This window comes from Rhinopithecus roxellana, chromosome 4 (genome assembly GCF_007565055.1).
Source record: "Rhinopithecus roxellana isolate Shanxi Qingling chromosome 4, ASM756505v1, whole genome shotgun sequence".
Taxonomy (NCBI): Eukaryota; Metazoa; Chordata; class Mammalia; order Primates; family Cercopithecidae; genus Rhinopithecus; species Rhinopithecus roxellana.
Window position 1 is genome coordinate 116,738,274 of NC_044552.1, and position 16,049 is coordinate 116,754,322.

At 40.5% G+C, this 16,049-nt stretch overlaps 1 protein-coding gene across 7 annotated transcripts in view; it reads right to left on the minus strand.

The window, feature by feature from the left end:
* KLHL32 (kelch like family member 32) overlaps positions 1–16,049 on the minus strand; it is a 250,044-nt gene that overhangs the window by 210,595 nt on the left and 23,400 nt on the right. For 4 of the 7 annotated variants that reach the window (XR_004056958.1, XM_030929461.1, XM_030929463.1 and 1 more), the window contains exon 1: positions 11,705–12,093. The exons of 1 other annotated variant lie outside the window; for it this stretch is intronic. The gene's annotated coding sequence lies outside the window, so the exon portion shown is untranslated. Of the gene's footprint in view, positions 1–11,704; positions 12,094–16,049 lie in introns of those variants that run through there. 2 more of the 7 variants (XM_030929462.1, XM_030929464.1) reach the window with 1 other exon arrangement.

The window sequence follows — 16,049 nt, forward strand, 5'->3', positions numbered from 1 at the left end:
ACCAAAGGCAGTCAGTCATTCCTGAGTGATTCTCTTAAAGGGATAGGCTGAGCTGAGAAAAGTCCCTATCAATGTTGGGATATAGTAATAAAATCCACGTCCTATCTCAGAGCAAATTCAAGAAGCACCACATGGAAGGACCAAAATTCAAGGCCAGTCTCTCTTGAGATTTATTTCTCCTTAGGAGAAACTGTGAAGAGATGGAGTACGAAAAGGTCATATTCTTGTATAGAGATTTAAATAAATATGTACTGTCATTTCCTGATGTAAAATAGAGATTTTCCTTTCTTTGAATTCTACATTTACATAGATTTGGTTCCTTCTTATTTATTCTGCACATTTGGTCACTGGACTTCTCTATGCAGTCATTATCATTAATATACAAGTCAGAAATACACATTAGACTCAGCAGCTGTGCCCAAGGCTATTACTCCCTATAATTTGGCACAGATGGCCAAATACACAAAGAGATGATTTTGGCAGGATGGCCCAATACTAACCACCCAATGAGGCTGCAACTTCAAAATCAATTGATGATAGACGTGGTTTCACATTTAGTGTTCCCTCTTTCCTCCTGGACCCCTCCTCTTTTCCTTGACAAAAAAGGCAGAAGAGTCCAACCAAAATCTAATTTGCCAAAGTTCCACAGACAGCATTTACCTTACTTTATAGGGGGGAAAAGGTAACTCGATAAAACAATTCTAGTCCTGAAATGGTCATTCTTTAGGTTAAAAGACTTTTTCTTCAAGTCAAAAATATTACTAAGCATTAAAAAGTTTCCTGCAATAGGAATTAAGGAGGCTTGTACCTAACTCAATATCAAAAAACCATCACAATAGTCAATAATAATTAAATTGCCGCAGACAGGTAAACCTAAGTATGATGTCTGCCTTTCTCTCAGCTAGTCACACACCACAAAATGAATTATTTTAAAATTACAATTAAGCACATCCAATCATGCATAACCTTGATCATTTTTGTAGATGTCGGCAATTCATTTATGCCTTTCAAGTTGTCTAATGGCAAGGTTTTTTTTCTTCTTATCTGTATACTGGTGCTTAACAATTGCATATCTCCTCAAAATACCTAATATTCAAAAGCACATTTTGAGCCCTCCCAAAAATAAAGATCAAGCTACAATTTGAAACTGTAGCCTCTCTGCTCCTCAAATCCTGCTATATCCATACTATCCTGCAGCAGTTCACTACCAACCTGTTAATCAATGACTCATAAGATTTCATCGGCCGGGCGCGGTGGCTCAAGCCTGTAATCCCAGCACTTTGGGAGGCCGAGACGGGCGGATCACGAGGTCAGGAGATCGAGACCCTCCTGGCTAACACGGTGAAACCTCGTCTCTACTAAAAAAAATACAAAAAACTAGCCAGGCGAGGTGGCGGGCGCCTGTAGCCCCAGCTACTCGGGAGGCTGAGGCAGGAGAATGGCTTAAACCCGGGAGGCGGAGCTTGCAGTGAGCTGAGATCCGGCCACTGCACTCCAGCCAGGGCGACAGAGTGAGACTGTCTCAAAAAAAAAAAAAAAAAAAAAAAAAAAGATTTCATCCACAGTGGAAATGGCAATCTCCAGTTGGCTTACATAATGCCACGTAATCACTATCAATGCTCTAAATCTAAAAAGATATAAAATAAAAACGCATCTAGTTTTATCTTATGCAGAAATGTATGTTATTAATCAACCGAAGTGCCATATGGACAACTATGAGGATATTAGCTGCTCTCTGCAGCAATCTGCCTAATTAGTTGTACACAAATTTTAGTAGAAAATGATAACCTCTGTTTTGGTAGTAAAGATGTTAATCACACATCAAGACTTCTACCCAGACAGGGCACCTGGTTGGTAGAGAATTGTCTGTGTTGTTTAAATGTCCACTGAGTATCTGGAGAGCAGTGACCTCAGAACTGATTTAACTTGCTATTTTTTGTTGTTGTTAAGTGTGAATGACAAGAAAGCTGAGGCCCAAATACAGATGGTCTGGCTGGTCCTTGGAAGGTGGAAATAAGAAGCAGAGTGTGAGCAGCTCACTGAACTCTAGACCACATCTCCCAAAGCAGACCTGTCACCATAATTAGTCAACGGGAGTTTCTTAATACACAAATGTCTCAGTACTAATGCAGATTCTCACACAGTAAGTATAGAAGATCCAGTAATCTATATTTTTGAAACAATCTCAGGTCATTCTGAGGACCAGCCTGATTGCAAACCTCTAGAGTGCACATATTTGCAGGACAGTGGTAAATATATGATTTTCTAATGCAAAGTCCTACAATGCCCAACCAAAACCAATACCAGAGCACTCTTAATACAAATAAAATACTTAACGTATCTAATGTTATCTCATGGATGACAATGTGAGAAAAGTGAGATTCTTTGTGTTATCCCAATTTATACAGAAGGAGACTTAGGCACAGAGTTCTGAAGTCAAGGTAACTCCCTACAGAGTGAAAACTCAAGGAAACTGATTCCGCCTGCCTTTGCTCTCCCTATCCGCTTACTGTGTCGACCCCTAGCCTAACCGTAATCCACAGAAACAGTAACAGTGAGACATTTTCAGTACTGATGTGTGACTTGAGCCACCATAAGTGAGTGTTGCCTAAAGAAAAGGCCTTATTAACCCTGGCACTGTTCTTAGGAGGCCTCAAAACTGGCCAAAGAGGGACATGTGGCTGGTTCCTGGGAGATGACCCTCTGTCCCAGCTGAGATGATGGTGGGTACTACACCACCACATAGAAAGACTCTCTCCTGAAACTGTCAATATGCTTCCATTCCTGAGCTCAACCGTGGAGCTCCAGATACAAAGGGGAGATGCATTACATCTAAGAACTAAGGAAGTTCTTGGCCGGGCGCGGTGGCTCAAGCCTGTAATCCCAGCACTTTGGGAGGCCGAGACGGGCGGATCACGAGGTCAGGAGATCGAGACCATCCTGGCTAACACGGTGAAACCCCGTCTCTACTAAAAAATACAAAAACTAGCCGGGCGAGGTGGTGGGCGCCTGCAGTCCCAGCTACTTGGGAGGCTGAGGCAGGAGAATGGCGTAAACCCGGGAGGCGGAGCTTGCAGTGAGCTGAGATCCGGCCACTGCACTCCAGTCCAGGCAACAGAGCGAGACTCCGCCTCAAAAAAAAAAAAAAAAAAAAAAAAAAGAACTAAGGAAGTTCTTGAGAGCAATGATAACCTGTGTTTCTTAAACATCTTGGTCAACAGTTGGCCACTGATGTGAAAGGCTCACTTAATGCTGAGAGGCAAGAAGTCCTCTTTCCAAACTTGCCTTGTTCTTGCATCCAACAAAGGAGTCATACACCAATAGCTGCTGACTGAGGCACTCTAAGTTTCCACATGAACAAAGAATGGATGGCAACAGAATTCTGAAGCAATCACAGGATATAAATTTCCTGAAAGAGGTCAAAGTAGAAGAAGCAGAATTCCAAGAATACAATGCCCAAAAGGAAAAATTCAGTAATCAAGGCACATGTTTTGAGGGGTATGAGAATTTCATCCCTCATTAGGTCCAGGAGTAAAATATGTCATTATTTTCAAAGGCTTTATGTAGGGGTGAAGCTCCTGCACAGATAAACCATGTTAACTAATTCCTCCTGTCCTAATTCCATGCTAGTGAAATCCTTAACCACTAAACCCTTAGCCACTAGGAAAATAATGTGCTGCCCAAAGAATTCCACCCACATCTGCAAACCCCTTGGCAGTTACATATACAGAATATATTAATATTCGATGTTAAAGCAATTAACAAAATGTAATGACAATAATTAATTGCAGGCTTCTGATGGGTAACATTGATAAAAACAGCATGAAACACAGAAATCAAAAATTGGCAACTTGGTAAGGTACAGTGGCTCAGATCTATAATTCCAGCACTTTGGAAGGCCAAGGTGGAAGAATTGCTTGAGCCCAGGAGTTTGAGACCAGCCAGGGAAACATAGTGAGACACCCATCTCTACAAAAAAAATTTTTTTTAAATGAGCTGGGTGTGGTGATACACACCTATAGTCCCAACTACAAGGGAGACTGAAGTGGTAGGATCGCTTGAGCCCAGAAGATTAAGGCTGCAATGAGCTGTGACGATACCACTGCACTCCAGCCTGAGTGACAAGAGTGAGAATCTGTCTCAAAAAAAAGGAAAAAAAATGACAACTTTGTGAAACAGTACAAGGTGAGAGAAGGGAAACATCAGAAAACCCTATAGATGACACTAAGATTCACAAATCTTAGGGATTTCAGAAAAAAAGTCAAGTTAAATGCTGTATAGAAAGGCCTAAGCGCTGTGCGTGAGTTTCTAAAATGACTTTTGCTCTATTAGGAGGCCCCATCTGTAGGTGATCTGGAATACCTCCAAGAAATGTTAAATGGCTTTGGCCCAAAGCTAAAGAAGATAAACTATGGCAAAATTAAATCAGATTGTAGGTAATCAATGTTTTCGTGGAAGAAAAAACAAAACATTGATTTCATATTTCTTTAGGCTTTGAAGTCTCAAAAAAAAAAAAAAAACCCAGTCAGTTCTATCAGCTCAAGGACATCAGGCTAGGAAAGACTAATGAAGCTTTACGCAGCCAAAGGGGCATCTGATTACATCTACACCACTGCCTATTACAAAAACAGCATTTTGTTTAAAAAGAAAGTCTCCTTTCAGAAAATGTCAAGCAGAGTAGATGACGAAGCAAGTGAATGAGAGACTCTATCATCAAAATAAATCTCCTCCACTCAGATATCTATATCAATTATGAACCTAAATTTCCAAAATAATAACCACAACTATTACTTGGGGAGTGTTTTAGAATAAACCAGTATGTTCACATTTAGAGTAGGCTTTTTTTCGTAATGATTTTGCAACTGTGCTGGTCTGCGAATGTGATGCAGACGCAAGACCTGGCACTGATGTCATCTCGGCTACCATATTTTTCAGCTGAGAATCTACACCTCACTATAATCAATCTCCATTACAAAACATTTTTTACCATATTCTTTTCTGGAGCCATAAAGAAATGAGTAAAGGATTTTCTGTCTTTAACAGTCACAAAACTTGTCTTTCTTATTTGAGGCATCTCAAGTAATGTTACCAACTAGTAAAAATGCATCTGAATTATGAAATTGCACTATAACTTTACAAATACTGAAATATATAAATATATGCATACATGCATACCAGGTATAAGCAGAGCACATTTAGCGCAAGAAAAAGTATTTTATTTAAGGACGTGCTTTATAATCCATTGTATGATGAAAACAGAGCTTAGCTTGGTCTATGGGATCTTACAATATACTGCTCAGGCTAACTTCCTACAAGTGTGGTAGGCTGCTAGCAGTTCCTTCTGCTGTCTAGGTTCTCCCTAAGCCCATGAGCTGGGGGTGACTTTGAAAAGAGTCAAGTCATACTAATCTCATGTGCACTCCTGGGTCATCTGAAACCCACATGATATTTCAACACAGAAGAAGGAGTTGCTGGTGGGAACAGGGAATGGGTGAGGTCGTGGTGCAGAGAAAAAGAAAAAAATATAGATTTAACTAGAAAGTATTCTGTTTGGGAAGATTTTAATTGTACCTGACTTGAAATTTGAGGAGTGTTTTTTTCTTTTTTTAATCCTGGTGAGCTTTTGACCTTTCCATAAAATTTACATAATTCAGCATGAAGGGAAACTTCTAGTTGTCAAGAAAGATGTGGACTCTAGAAATTGACCTTACAGAAAGGCTAACAGGTCTGTACCTGCCAGGTACTTGATGCTGCCACTATTAATTCTACAGAGAACACAAGGGGCAGCTCTGTGCTTTTTGCAGATGTGGACCCCTGAAGAGATCCTATGATAGACCCCAGAGAGCTGCCTGGGTAGGAGGAAACTGACTGACCCTTCCTCCTTTTCCTTTTGACCAGGCTGATGCTCCAGGAGCTGCATAAAAGAGAGAAGAGTGGCTTGTCAGAGAGAAAAGACATCACTGAGTCCAAGCTATGCATCCCTCTCCCTGGGAGAGCCCACGTAAGCAGCATACTGCATCACTAAAAGCTCCATAGCATAACTAGGGTAGCTCCACTCCAAGGTCTGCACACCAGATTAAGACATTTTACATGGCTCAGGAAATTTAAATGAATTCCACCATCATTTTGAGGAAGGCAAAGGAGTGGGGAAAGGAGAGGCAAAGGGAAGGAATTAATAAGTACTGAGATTTTATTATATACCAACATTGTACTAGATGTTTCTATGCATATCTTATTTAATCTTAAAACAACTCCATAATCTAGGTAACAGAATTCCCATTTTACAGATGAGGAAAATGAGAGCTAGAGGGGATATGTAACTGAAATGTGAGTCACGAACCAAGAAGTATCAGATTTAGTATTCAAATCCAGGCTCCAAGTCTCAGGTTCTTCTGGTTGTGCCATGCTACCTTGCACTTTCAATTATAGAACTAAAAATCATAAATAATAAGGTTTCTAAGTAATGATTTTAAATGAGGTATCAGAACTTGTGTCATAAAAAATTGCAAAATGCCTCCTCCACTGCTCTATTGTCTGTGCCATTAGCATCAAATATGTTCTCACTGAAGCAATCAGCTAGGATGGGACTTCTTTTTCCATCAATATCTTGTATAACAAACTGGTTGTATCATCTGGGTGGGGAAGGGAGGGGGTAGCCCTGCTTCTAAGTAACTGGAACTGGCTCATCTGGCATGGAAAGCAGAATACATTATGCCTCAAATAAACATGTAGGAAAATGTTGTCAAGAGTCCATGAAAACTGCCAAAGACATTTCTTCTTCACTTAAAAATTATCTTATCAGGTTGGTGACTTCAACCTTGCAAGGGAAGAAGCTATTTTAGACAAATTTATAGCTTTCAATGCTTTTTGCCATATGTGGAACTAATCTGACTCCAAGTTAAGTCTGCAAAACTTTTTTTTTTCCTACATAGTTCGTTTAAAAATCTCACCAAAACTTATAGTGCCATATGTCAAAATCAAGTTAAATTAAATACATTAATGCATTGCAATGTGCATATGAAATAGGGAAAGAACAAAAGAAATATGAAGAAAGTTGAGCACTTCACATTGCTCAGCTCCTCTTAGGTAAAGATCTTGACAAGAAGGGCCTGGGAATGAAGGTTCTGATTAGAAATGCCAGGAAAAAGGTGAACAAAATGAATTCCATTTACTAATTCCCAACAAGAGAGAAAGTAAAATGTTCTAGGATAAAGTCTTAAGTTCTACTCTACAAATTGGAAAACAATTCTAAAATAATAAGCAGTCATATAAGCAGAGAAGGGAAGACACTGCCTGACACAGAGACATAGCCACATCTATCTCTGCTGTCACCAAAAAGTCCCTTGCTTATTAAGAAAGATGGGCTCCTTACAGTATCATTTTTTCATAATATTTTCCATTACTTGCCAAATGTATCTGTGAAGAGCAAATCATCATATTGGCTTATATTGTACTTGATAGGAATTAAAATCCCTCCAACTTTAAAGTAAATTTCTATCATGACAAATATCCCCAGTGCTAGACTCTAGCTATGACACCTTCTATTTTATTTCATCCTGTTACCTTGTGCTGAACATTCTAACAGGTAGATCTCCCACCCAGTCACCAAAGATCTAGTACTTAAATGCAAGTCTCACTCCCACTTGTTTGTCACATTTCTTTCATATCTATACTGATGCAATAAAAACATTGACCCAACGAAGATCAAGATTATAGTACATTTACCTGTCACCAAAGCCTTCTGTCTGGATTTGAGTATAGCTTTTCAAATGGTTAACATACAGCCCACATTTTTCCTTTACTTGTCCCAAACATACAAGACTTCATCAAAAGTATATGCAACCTTAAAATCTGTATCTGTAAGAGCTTCCTTAGCCTCCAAGTCTATGACTCTACTAGAAAAAAAAAGATTACATCTTTTATCATCTAATTTGCCAGAAATCTTTTCTCATTATTGAAAATCCATATATTTATCCACTCCAAATGAATTCATATAAAATATGTGTATGCTTTTTCTATAGAAAAGTGTTATCATGAGAAGAAATTATGTACAAGCCACCAAACATTAAATATATAGACACATCATCATGGTTTATGGGTATTTATCATGTGCTAGTCTCTGTATAGAGAATATAATATTAGTTTGTCCCTTGCCTTTATGTTCAGTCTTTTAGAAGAATCAGTACTACATTCTCCAGATTCTCCTCTATGGCTACAACTCCTCTCCTAGTCTCCTTCCTGAATTTATCTTCCTCCATCCCCTCCCACCCATCCACAGTTGCATCTTCTGCTACACTCCAACTTGGAGACCATAGTTCTTCCAAAGCTTTCACCCGCTCAGCTACAATAAGCTCATCAATATCAGGTATCACTAGCATCATCCTCTTAACCCACATTTCCAACAGACTGTCTGATGGAGACTCCCATCTTTCAACAGCTATAAAGATTTTCATTTAATATAATCACACCCAGCCATCAAGTTCCAGCACTAATCCCCCTGCTACATAGGGACTGACCTGATCTCCACAATCAGAACACTTAAAAATTTTTCCCTGTGTCTGAGCTTCTACGTAATCTTATATTTCCATTGTAACATTTAACACATAACTCCCTCAAAATCACAATTATGTACATGTCTATAAGCTGCATTAGATAACAGTTGAGAAGAAGGAATGTGAAGAGAGAAGAGCAGCTGAGGTTGCAAGATTTCTTTCATTGGTCCAATTGGACTTCGCAGTATTAGATTCTCCATCTGTAAAATGGAAATAAGATGCCCAGTTTATAGAGTCACTGTGAAGCCAATCACACAAGAGCTCGAAAAGTGGACGCTGCCAGGAGCAGTGTGTTTGCTCTGAATCCTTGAGGGCAGAGACGGTATCTCAACAGCACTCAGCCAGGACTTTGTTAGAACATTACTAACACACACCTGCATAGCTCCTTACTAGGGGTGCAACATATTTCCAAGAAAGGAAAACTGAAATGGCTTTATTTACTGTTAACGCATCTTTCCAGAGGGGGATTTTAGAAGTCACTGTTCAAATCTTTTGGCTTTTCCTTTTAACTACACCTTCCTGGATCCACCAAAGAGACAATGTAAATAAAATGACACTCCTCTCTGACTACTTACTTACTTCAGTGAAGTCCACTAGCATCTCTGTGGCTCCAGGAGAAACGGGAGAAAATGGCAGCTTCTCAAAATGTATTTACCTCACTACAAGATAGTTATTTAAGGAGTAAACATTTTATATACCAGGGTGCTGGAATTTAATGTCTCTGAGTTCCCACTTATGTTTTTGCTCCTTTGGCATCTTGCAGTATTCAGTGGTGGGTTTTAACTAATTACGTAACACTTTAATCAGACGTTTTCATTAAAGGCTCAGGATGCTCCATTTGCTGACCAATCCTACGTCTTCCTATAACAAGCACTCAACTGAGTTTTCCTCCACTTCTTGGCCTTACGGCAAGAAAAAAAAACATTAAGCCAGGAACATAAGTTCTAAACTATAAATGCTTTTGTTTCACCAGATTCAAAAATTCCTATTTTGGAGCACTTCATGCTCTTTTATTTTCTGAGATATAAGAGAGAGATCTAGGAAACCTCAAAAAATTTTTGAACCAGTTTATTGAAGAACAAAGGTAGAGCATTTATTAGACTTTAATATTGAAATAAAAAACTGATCACTCACAGTGATGGATGTATTTGTTCACATCAGTATTTTGTCAGAGAATAATAACTTAAAATTGAGTGAGACCTCAGTAGTTATGGGTTGCTAACTAGCAGGCCACAGGCCAGATATGACCCAGATACATTTTTTAATGTGGTCCTTACAGCTTTTAAAATTAAGGATACCTCATATAAAAAATCTAGAAGCTTCCGTTTTCCTTAAAAAACTGTCATGTTTTAGAGCCTGGACAATAACAATCAGCTACAGTGGAGTGGGAGCTGCCTCCTTTACAGTGGTTTGCAAGTTCCGGAGGCCACAGTTCACGCTCCACTCCCTACCCTCTCTCCCACATGTCTTCTCTAAGCCTGCCCCACTCCTTTATATCACTTGCCAGATCCCTACACACATCTGAAACACACGCACAACTTTTTTTAAGGGCAAGGAGACTGGATCTAGAAAGGGCTTCCCCATTCACTAGCTGTGACCTTCAGCAAGGTTTGAGTCTTGGGTTCCTCAGCTTTAAATGGAAGGTAATTTATTGGCCTCAAAGGGTTGTTGTGAGGATTAAAAAAGAAGTATATGAGAAGTGCTTTTTACACTGTAATGTAAAATGTTTGTCGTCATCATTCATCTCCCAAAGCTCTATGAGTTGCATAAATCCCCTCTATCTACCTCAGTCATTGTTTGGCTTACTTGCTCCTCACATTATTTATTACACTTTCTATGACAGAGTTTAAAATCTAAATTAGAAGAATTTGACTTATTTCCCTGTGTCATTTAACAAGAAGTAGAAAAGATGAACAAATACCAAAGGAAAACAAAATACCAGTGAATACTGGTGGATCTTCACTAGGCCATTTGTTTGTGAGGGAGGCATGAAATTCGTGCAAAATGTAATTACTGGATTGCTGATGCCTTCAAGCACTGTGTTACAAGTTCACCCAATAGACACCTGAGGCCTCAAAACAAAACAAAACTGGTAGCCCAGGTATTAGGGGCTTCTGTGAAAGAGAAGCACTGATCTCTTCCATGGGCCTATCAGTGTTCTAGTAGAGGACCCAGTCCCATCAGAAAAAAACAAAAAACAAAAACAACTGCACTTTCATATAAGCTCTAGTAAGCCATGGCACACATTTTATATCTATCTCTGTACGTGTACAGAGATAAGACATCTCTCAAAAAAAAATCAATAAGAGATTTTAAAGAAAACAGAATCTTCTCAGAAATGAGCAGAGGTGCAGAAAACTGCGCTTCAATACTGATGCAGGGGATATAAAAATGCTAGCAAAGATGTATGTCATGAATGCTACCTTCTTACGTTACAAATTCACAAACATGTATTCCTGTTCTGCTCAATTTACAACAGAAGCTCATCCTTGTGTGGGGAACCACAATTAAATCACCTGCTTTTAACTTAAAATAATCACGACTAAGTGAATTGCAAAATAAAACTGGAAATAGAGGGGAAGAAGGGATCTAAACCAGAGTCAGCTTTCTTTATAAGATCACCAAAATGGGAGTAAATTATGATTCAAGACACAATCCGTTGAAAATTTATCTGACGAATCCTTTTTAAAGCATACCATATAGTGCAATTACGGCTTTTCTTGAAGTTGAATGAAACCTCCACCTGAATACAGATTAACGAATGCCAAATTACCACAAGGTCCTCAGTATATATTTTATTTTAAATATCAAAATAAATAACAGCATCATTTAAGAAACCAGTTCTTTCAATAGATGTCCCAGGGCTGATGTTTAAGCAAGTCTCCTTGGCAACCAAGGAGCACAGTACATATTGGGCTGGGGGGGCGGGGCGGGGGAAGGGAAGAAGTGGGGAGCGACTCCAGGGCTGACAGCATAAGTAACCTGAGTAGTGGCTGCTCCCGTTAGACGACAGGGGCAGAGGCTGCAGAGGCTGCATGGGCTGCAAGCCCCTGAAATGTCAACTCCGGGTCTGCCCCCACTGGCGCACCAGCAGCCTCCCACCCTCTTCCTCGGGTCTGCAGAACAGGTTACAAGGAGAGAGACTGGCTTACCCGATGGGGTGAGCGGTCTGCTGGGTTAGGTACCCGAGACGGCAGCGCAGGCACCGGCCTCTCCTTGATGCACAATGGCTCTGCTTCGCCACACGATGCTGAGGTTAAGAGAACCCGCAGTAGCGTCGCTCTGCTGGTTCGGGGATGCAATAGTGAAGACGAGCGTCCTACAGTGTTTGTGTGTGCAAAAGTGTGTGTGTGTGTGCCTGCGTGCATGTGTGTGCGCGCGAGTGCCTGCGCGCTCCCGGACTGTCGCGCGGGGAAACTGCTCCCTAGTAAATAAAAAGCCCTAGCCAGCACTGCAGGTGGCACGTCCCGCTAGCTCCGCCCCAGGCGGTCGCGTCAGACTGGAGACGCACCTTGGCACCCCCGGGGCGGGTTCAGACGCCACAGGGCTCCGCCCCCTCCCCCCCACGCCTTCAGCGAGCCCGCGCGCTCGCTTCCCCTCCCCCTTCCCTGCGATCCCGCGCATATCCCTTCCCTGCCCCGCGCGCAACGCCGCCGCCAGCCGCCAGGGAGCTCGCTCCCCCGCCGCCCCCCGCCCCCGCCGTCGGCGAGCAGCCAGCGCGCTCTTGCTGGTCCCGGAAGTCCCCTCCTCCACGCCGCGTTCCTCCTCGCTCTCCGGCCCCTGCGCCGCCGGCCCATGGGTCACATGCGCAGTCTGTAGCCACCACTGAGGCGACTGAGACCCGGGAACCCAGCCTGCTTGCCCCCAGACTCTCTTCCCAGGGCTGGCGGGCAACCTGAGCAAACAGACGCCGTGGCCCTAAGTCGGTGTGCCAGGGAGTCCTTCCTCTGCTAACTTGTGAAGTTCAAGTTGCCTCTAGTCCTATGGCCCTACAGTGGCCCTCCTTAGGATAATACACTCTATAGTACTGACCAGAACAAATTCACAGTAACTTTGAGAAATGACAGGGGGACCAACCCCCTAGAGGTGGACGAAATCCCCAAGCCTAAGAAATGAGAAAGGGTATGATTACTGTGGTTACTGCTAATTCAGCAATAAAACCGCAAACAGACAACAACCACGTAACCATACCATTCAATTCCAGGGCCTGGCACGCTCGTGCCACTTGCGAGTCATTCAGGTCACTCCTGTGTAAAACATGCTGAGAAACTCACACTGAAGCAAAATGGGTAATTTTAATAGGTAAATATTTCACCATTGAATTGAAAACCTCAGTCCAACGTGGAGGTAAGACACCGGAAGCAGGAAGAATGTAACTAAATTGGAGTAAACTGTATTTTGTAGAAGTTCAGGATTTAACTTACTGCAGAGATAGTATGTTAATCCTATTTCTTGCAGGTTTATGTTCTGCCACAGAATTGGGCTAGGAACAGTGCCCTGATTTATTTTGAGGTGCCCTTAATGTTCTCATGGGTCTCAAATCAGTGGTTCAGCGATTATTTTCTACTTCTAGATCCACAAGATTTGGGGGTTTTTTTCGTTTGCTCCCTCTGGGGGTTATCTGTCTGGCTTCTAGTGCTTCATTTTCATGGTTCTGATATTTGGACCTTAGGATGTTGGGTACCTACTTCTCTAGCAGTGCTGGACACAGCATAGATACAGAGGAAAGAATGACAAACAACTGACTACAAACATTAGGTGCAGTGTCATCCTAAGAATTTTTCATAAGCAACTTGAAAGTTTTGATTGTGTTATCTTCTATCAGCAAATCAACTATGAAAGCGTCTTTGAACCAAAATTATTGACGGTGACGGGTATCAATAAATAAAACACTCCTTTAAGATTCCCAAGGTGTTTGTCACTAAAGTTTGTCACGTAAAGTGAGAATACTTAAAATTTTAAGTCCATCTATATTGAATGGGTTATCCGTTTGTTTAGAATAAATAGAAGCTATTTATTTAGTATAATTAAATAGAGCAAAGACTATAATTGCACTTACACAGGAAAAGAATATTTACACCACCAACTCACCATCTGTGTGACTGTGGAAGAGTATCTTACTGCCCAAGCTGGGTGTGTCATGGTGTCTCCTGGCCCTAGCACAATGTCTGCCACATAGTATCAGCTCACTAAATATTGTTCATTGACACATGGAGTTGAGGTTTGAATGTCAAATGCCTAGTAAAATGTCTAGTTCAGAGAGGGCAAGCTTTTCCTAAATGGTTCCTTAGTATTGATTTAAAGTTTATGTTTTGTCTTAAGTCTTTTATTTCTCTAAAATAAGAGACACTAATTTATTCAATAGCCACCAAAATTCAACAGAAATATTTTGCAGTTTACTCCACTCCTAGAGGAGCAACTAGGTATTAGGCACCATTTCTCTCTTAGGTACCAATATAAATAGTCTTTCCCCTTATTAAGAAAGTGACTTAAAATAATACTTCCCAAAACCTGTTTTTTGGAATACTTGTTATTTGTTCAGCAATTTTTTGAGCTCCTAGAATGTGTTAGGTGGTGTAATCCACGTAGGTCTTTTGTCAATAAATATACATTGTTCCTGTTTCAATCTAGTGATGTTATGAGAGATGAGCTGAAGAAGATTTAAAAAAAAAAAAAAAGTGTGAGTCTTTGGTTGCAACTGAAAACCCTCTGCCCAATTTAGGCAAGAAGGAACTTAATAGAAGGATATCAGGAGCTCTAAGAACTGATGGGAAGCCTAGCTGGATACCTGGCATAGAAAGCCAGCAGGAGAATTCCAAAGGGCACAGAAGCAGTGACAACAGGATAATGTCAGGACAGGAATGTTGTAAGAGGGTGTCTTCCACTGCTGAAATGGGTGAGCCCCAATTGATTGCTCTTTGTACTCCCAGTTGTAGTCTGCAGCTTCCAGTTGTCCTAGCCTGGAGCATTGTCCTGTCCCTCAGTTGTGGTAGTGTAGGACCCCTGCTTATAGCCCCACTAGATTTAAAGAAGAGTGGACACTGGGTGGCTGGAAAATAGCATATATTCTCTATAGGAAATAGGGTGCCAGGTCAGATGATTTGGGGAAACACTGAAAACTAGGTTCCTGTCACATTGGTATATTGAAGACTGAAGCCTTACATGAAAGAAACCTCTTTCACTTTCTTAAACAAGTATCCTAGAGTTTGGTTGAGTATGTAATACTTTTTTCTTTTTTTTCAGCTTGCCTCTTAATATACTTTGGAAAGCATCTTGGAATACAAGTTTTTGCATTTTTTTCATCTATCATCAGCTTGTCCATGAGCCAAGATATAGGAGGGTAGCATAAATCTAGTGCTGTGAGTTTTTATAAAGTCTGTATTCTAACAGCTCTGGGAGAATCAGATTTGAAACTCTCTCTAGACAGATCAGATTTCTAGCTAAAACTGCATCCTGAAAGAGAGCTATGTCATAGTTTTTTGTTAAATTCCTGATAGCTGCCTCCTCCCAAAGCAAATAAGGAGGAAATTGTCATTCTTAATGCTAGTGTTGTGGTTTTCTGTCACAAACCAGTAGTGACATTAAGGAATCACTGAACCATATTTCTAATTACAGTACTACTCAAGAGAAACAGATCAGTATTAATTATTCCAAAACCAAAATTGATTTTTGGCTGGTATTCTCTAGTTTTCAAGTGGATAACACAAAACAACTCTAGCTAACACTTTACTTTACTCAGTTACCTATGGGTACATTTTGTAGCTAATTCATCCTATTCATCAGGAGCCAGTGCCAGTGTAACTCAAAAGTAGTGCCACAGGAAATTTTTTACTGTTAAAATATTTCATGTTTACATTTTCTGTGCCACATTCTTTGATATCAAATGCTGTTGTTGTTTTCAGTCTAATTCAACATAATCAACTAGACACATAATGGGAGCTTTGTAAAAATGTACAGTGCTGAATAGAAAATAGCCCCTACCTGTAAGAAAGAATATTGTAATTGCACAATTAAATAGGTTCAACAAAATGTAAAGAGGATTCTTAGTCATCACTAAGAGAAGGCAGATTTAAAAATAATTGTAATTTTCATGTATCAGATTGGCAAAGGTGTAAAAAGATTATAATATCTAGTGCTTCAGGGAATATGGGTAAAGAAGAGCTTATGAGAATTTAAGTCAATACAAACATTTTGGAAAACAACTTGTCAATATTTACATTCATTATTTTTTTTCTTAAAAGCTCATACTTTTTGGTCCAGCAATTCCAGTTCTAAGAATTCATCCTAGGGTTACCTCACACAAAAGTTCAAAGACTTATGTGAAAGGATACTCATGATAGCTTGGTAATATTTGAGAGAGAAAAGGGAAGGGAGAAGGAGGAAGAGAGAGAGAGAGAGGGACAGAGAGAACTAAAGGTCCATCATTTGGGGACCAGTCAAATTATGAAGATACCAAGTAGCCATTTAAAAAACAGAGTAGATCTTTGCAGGCTGATA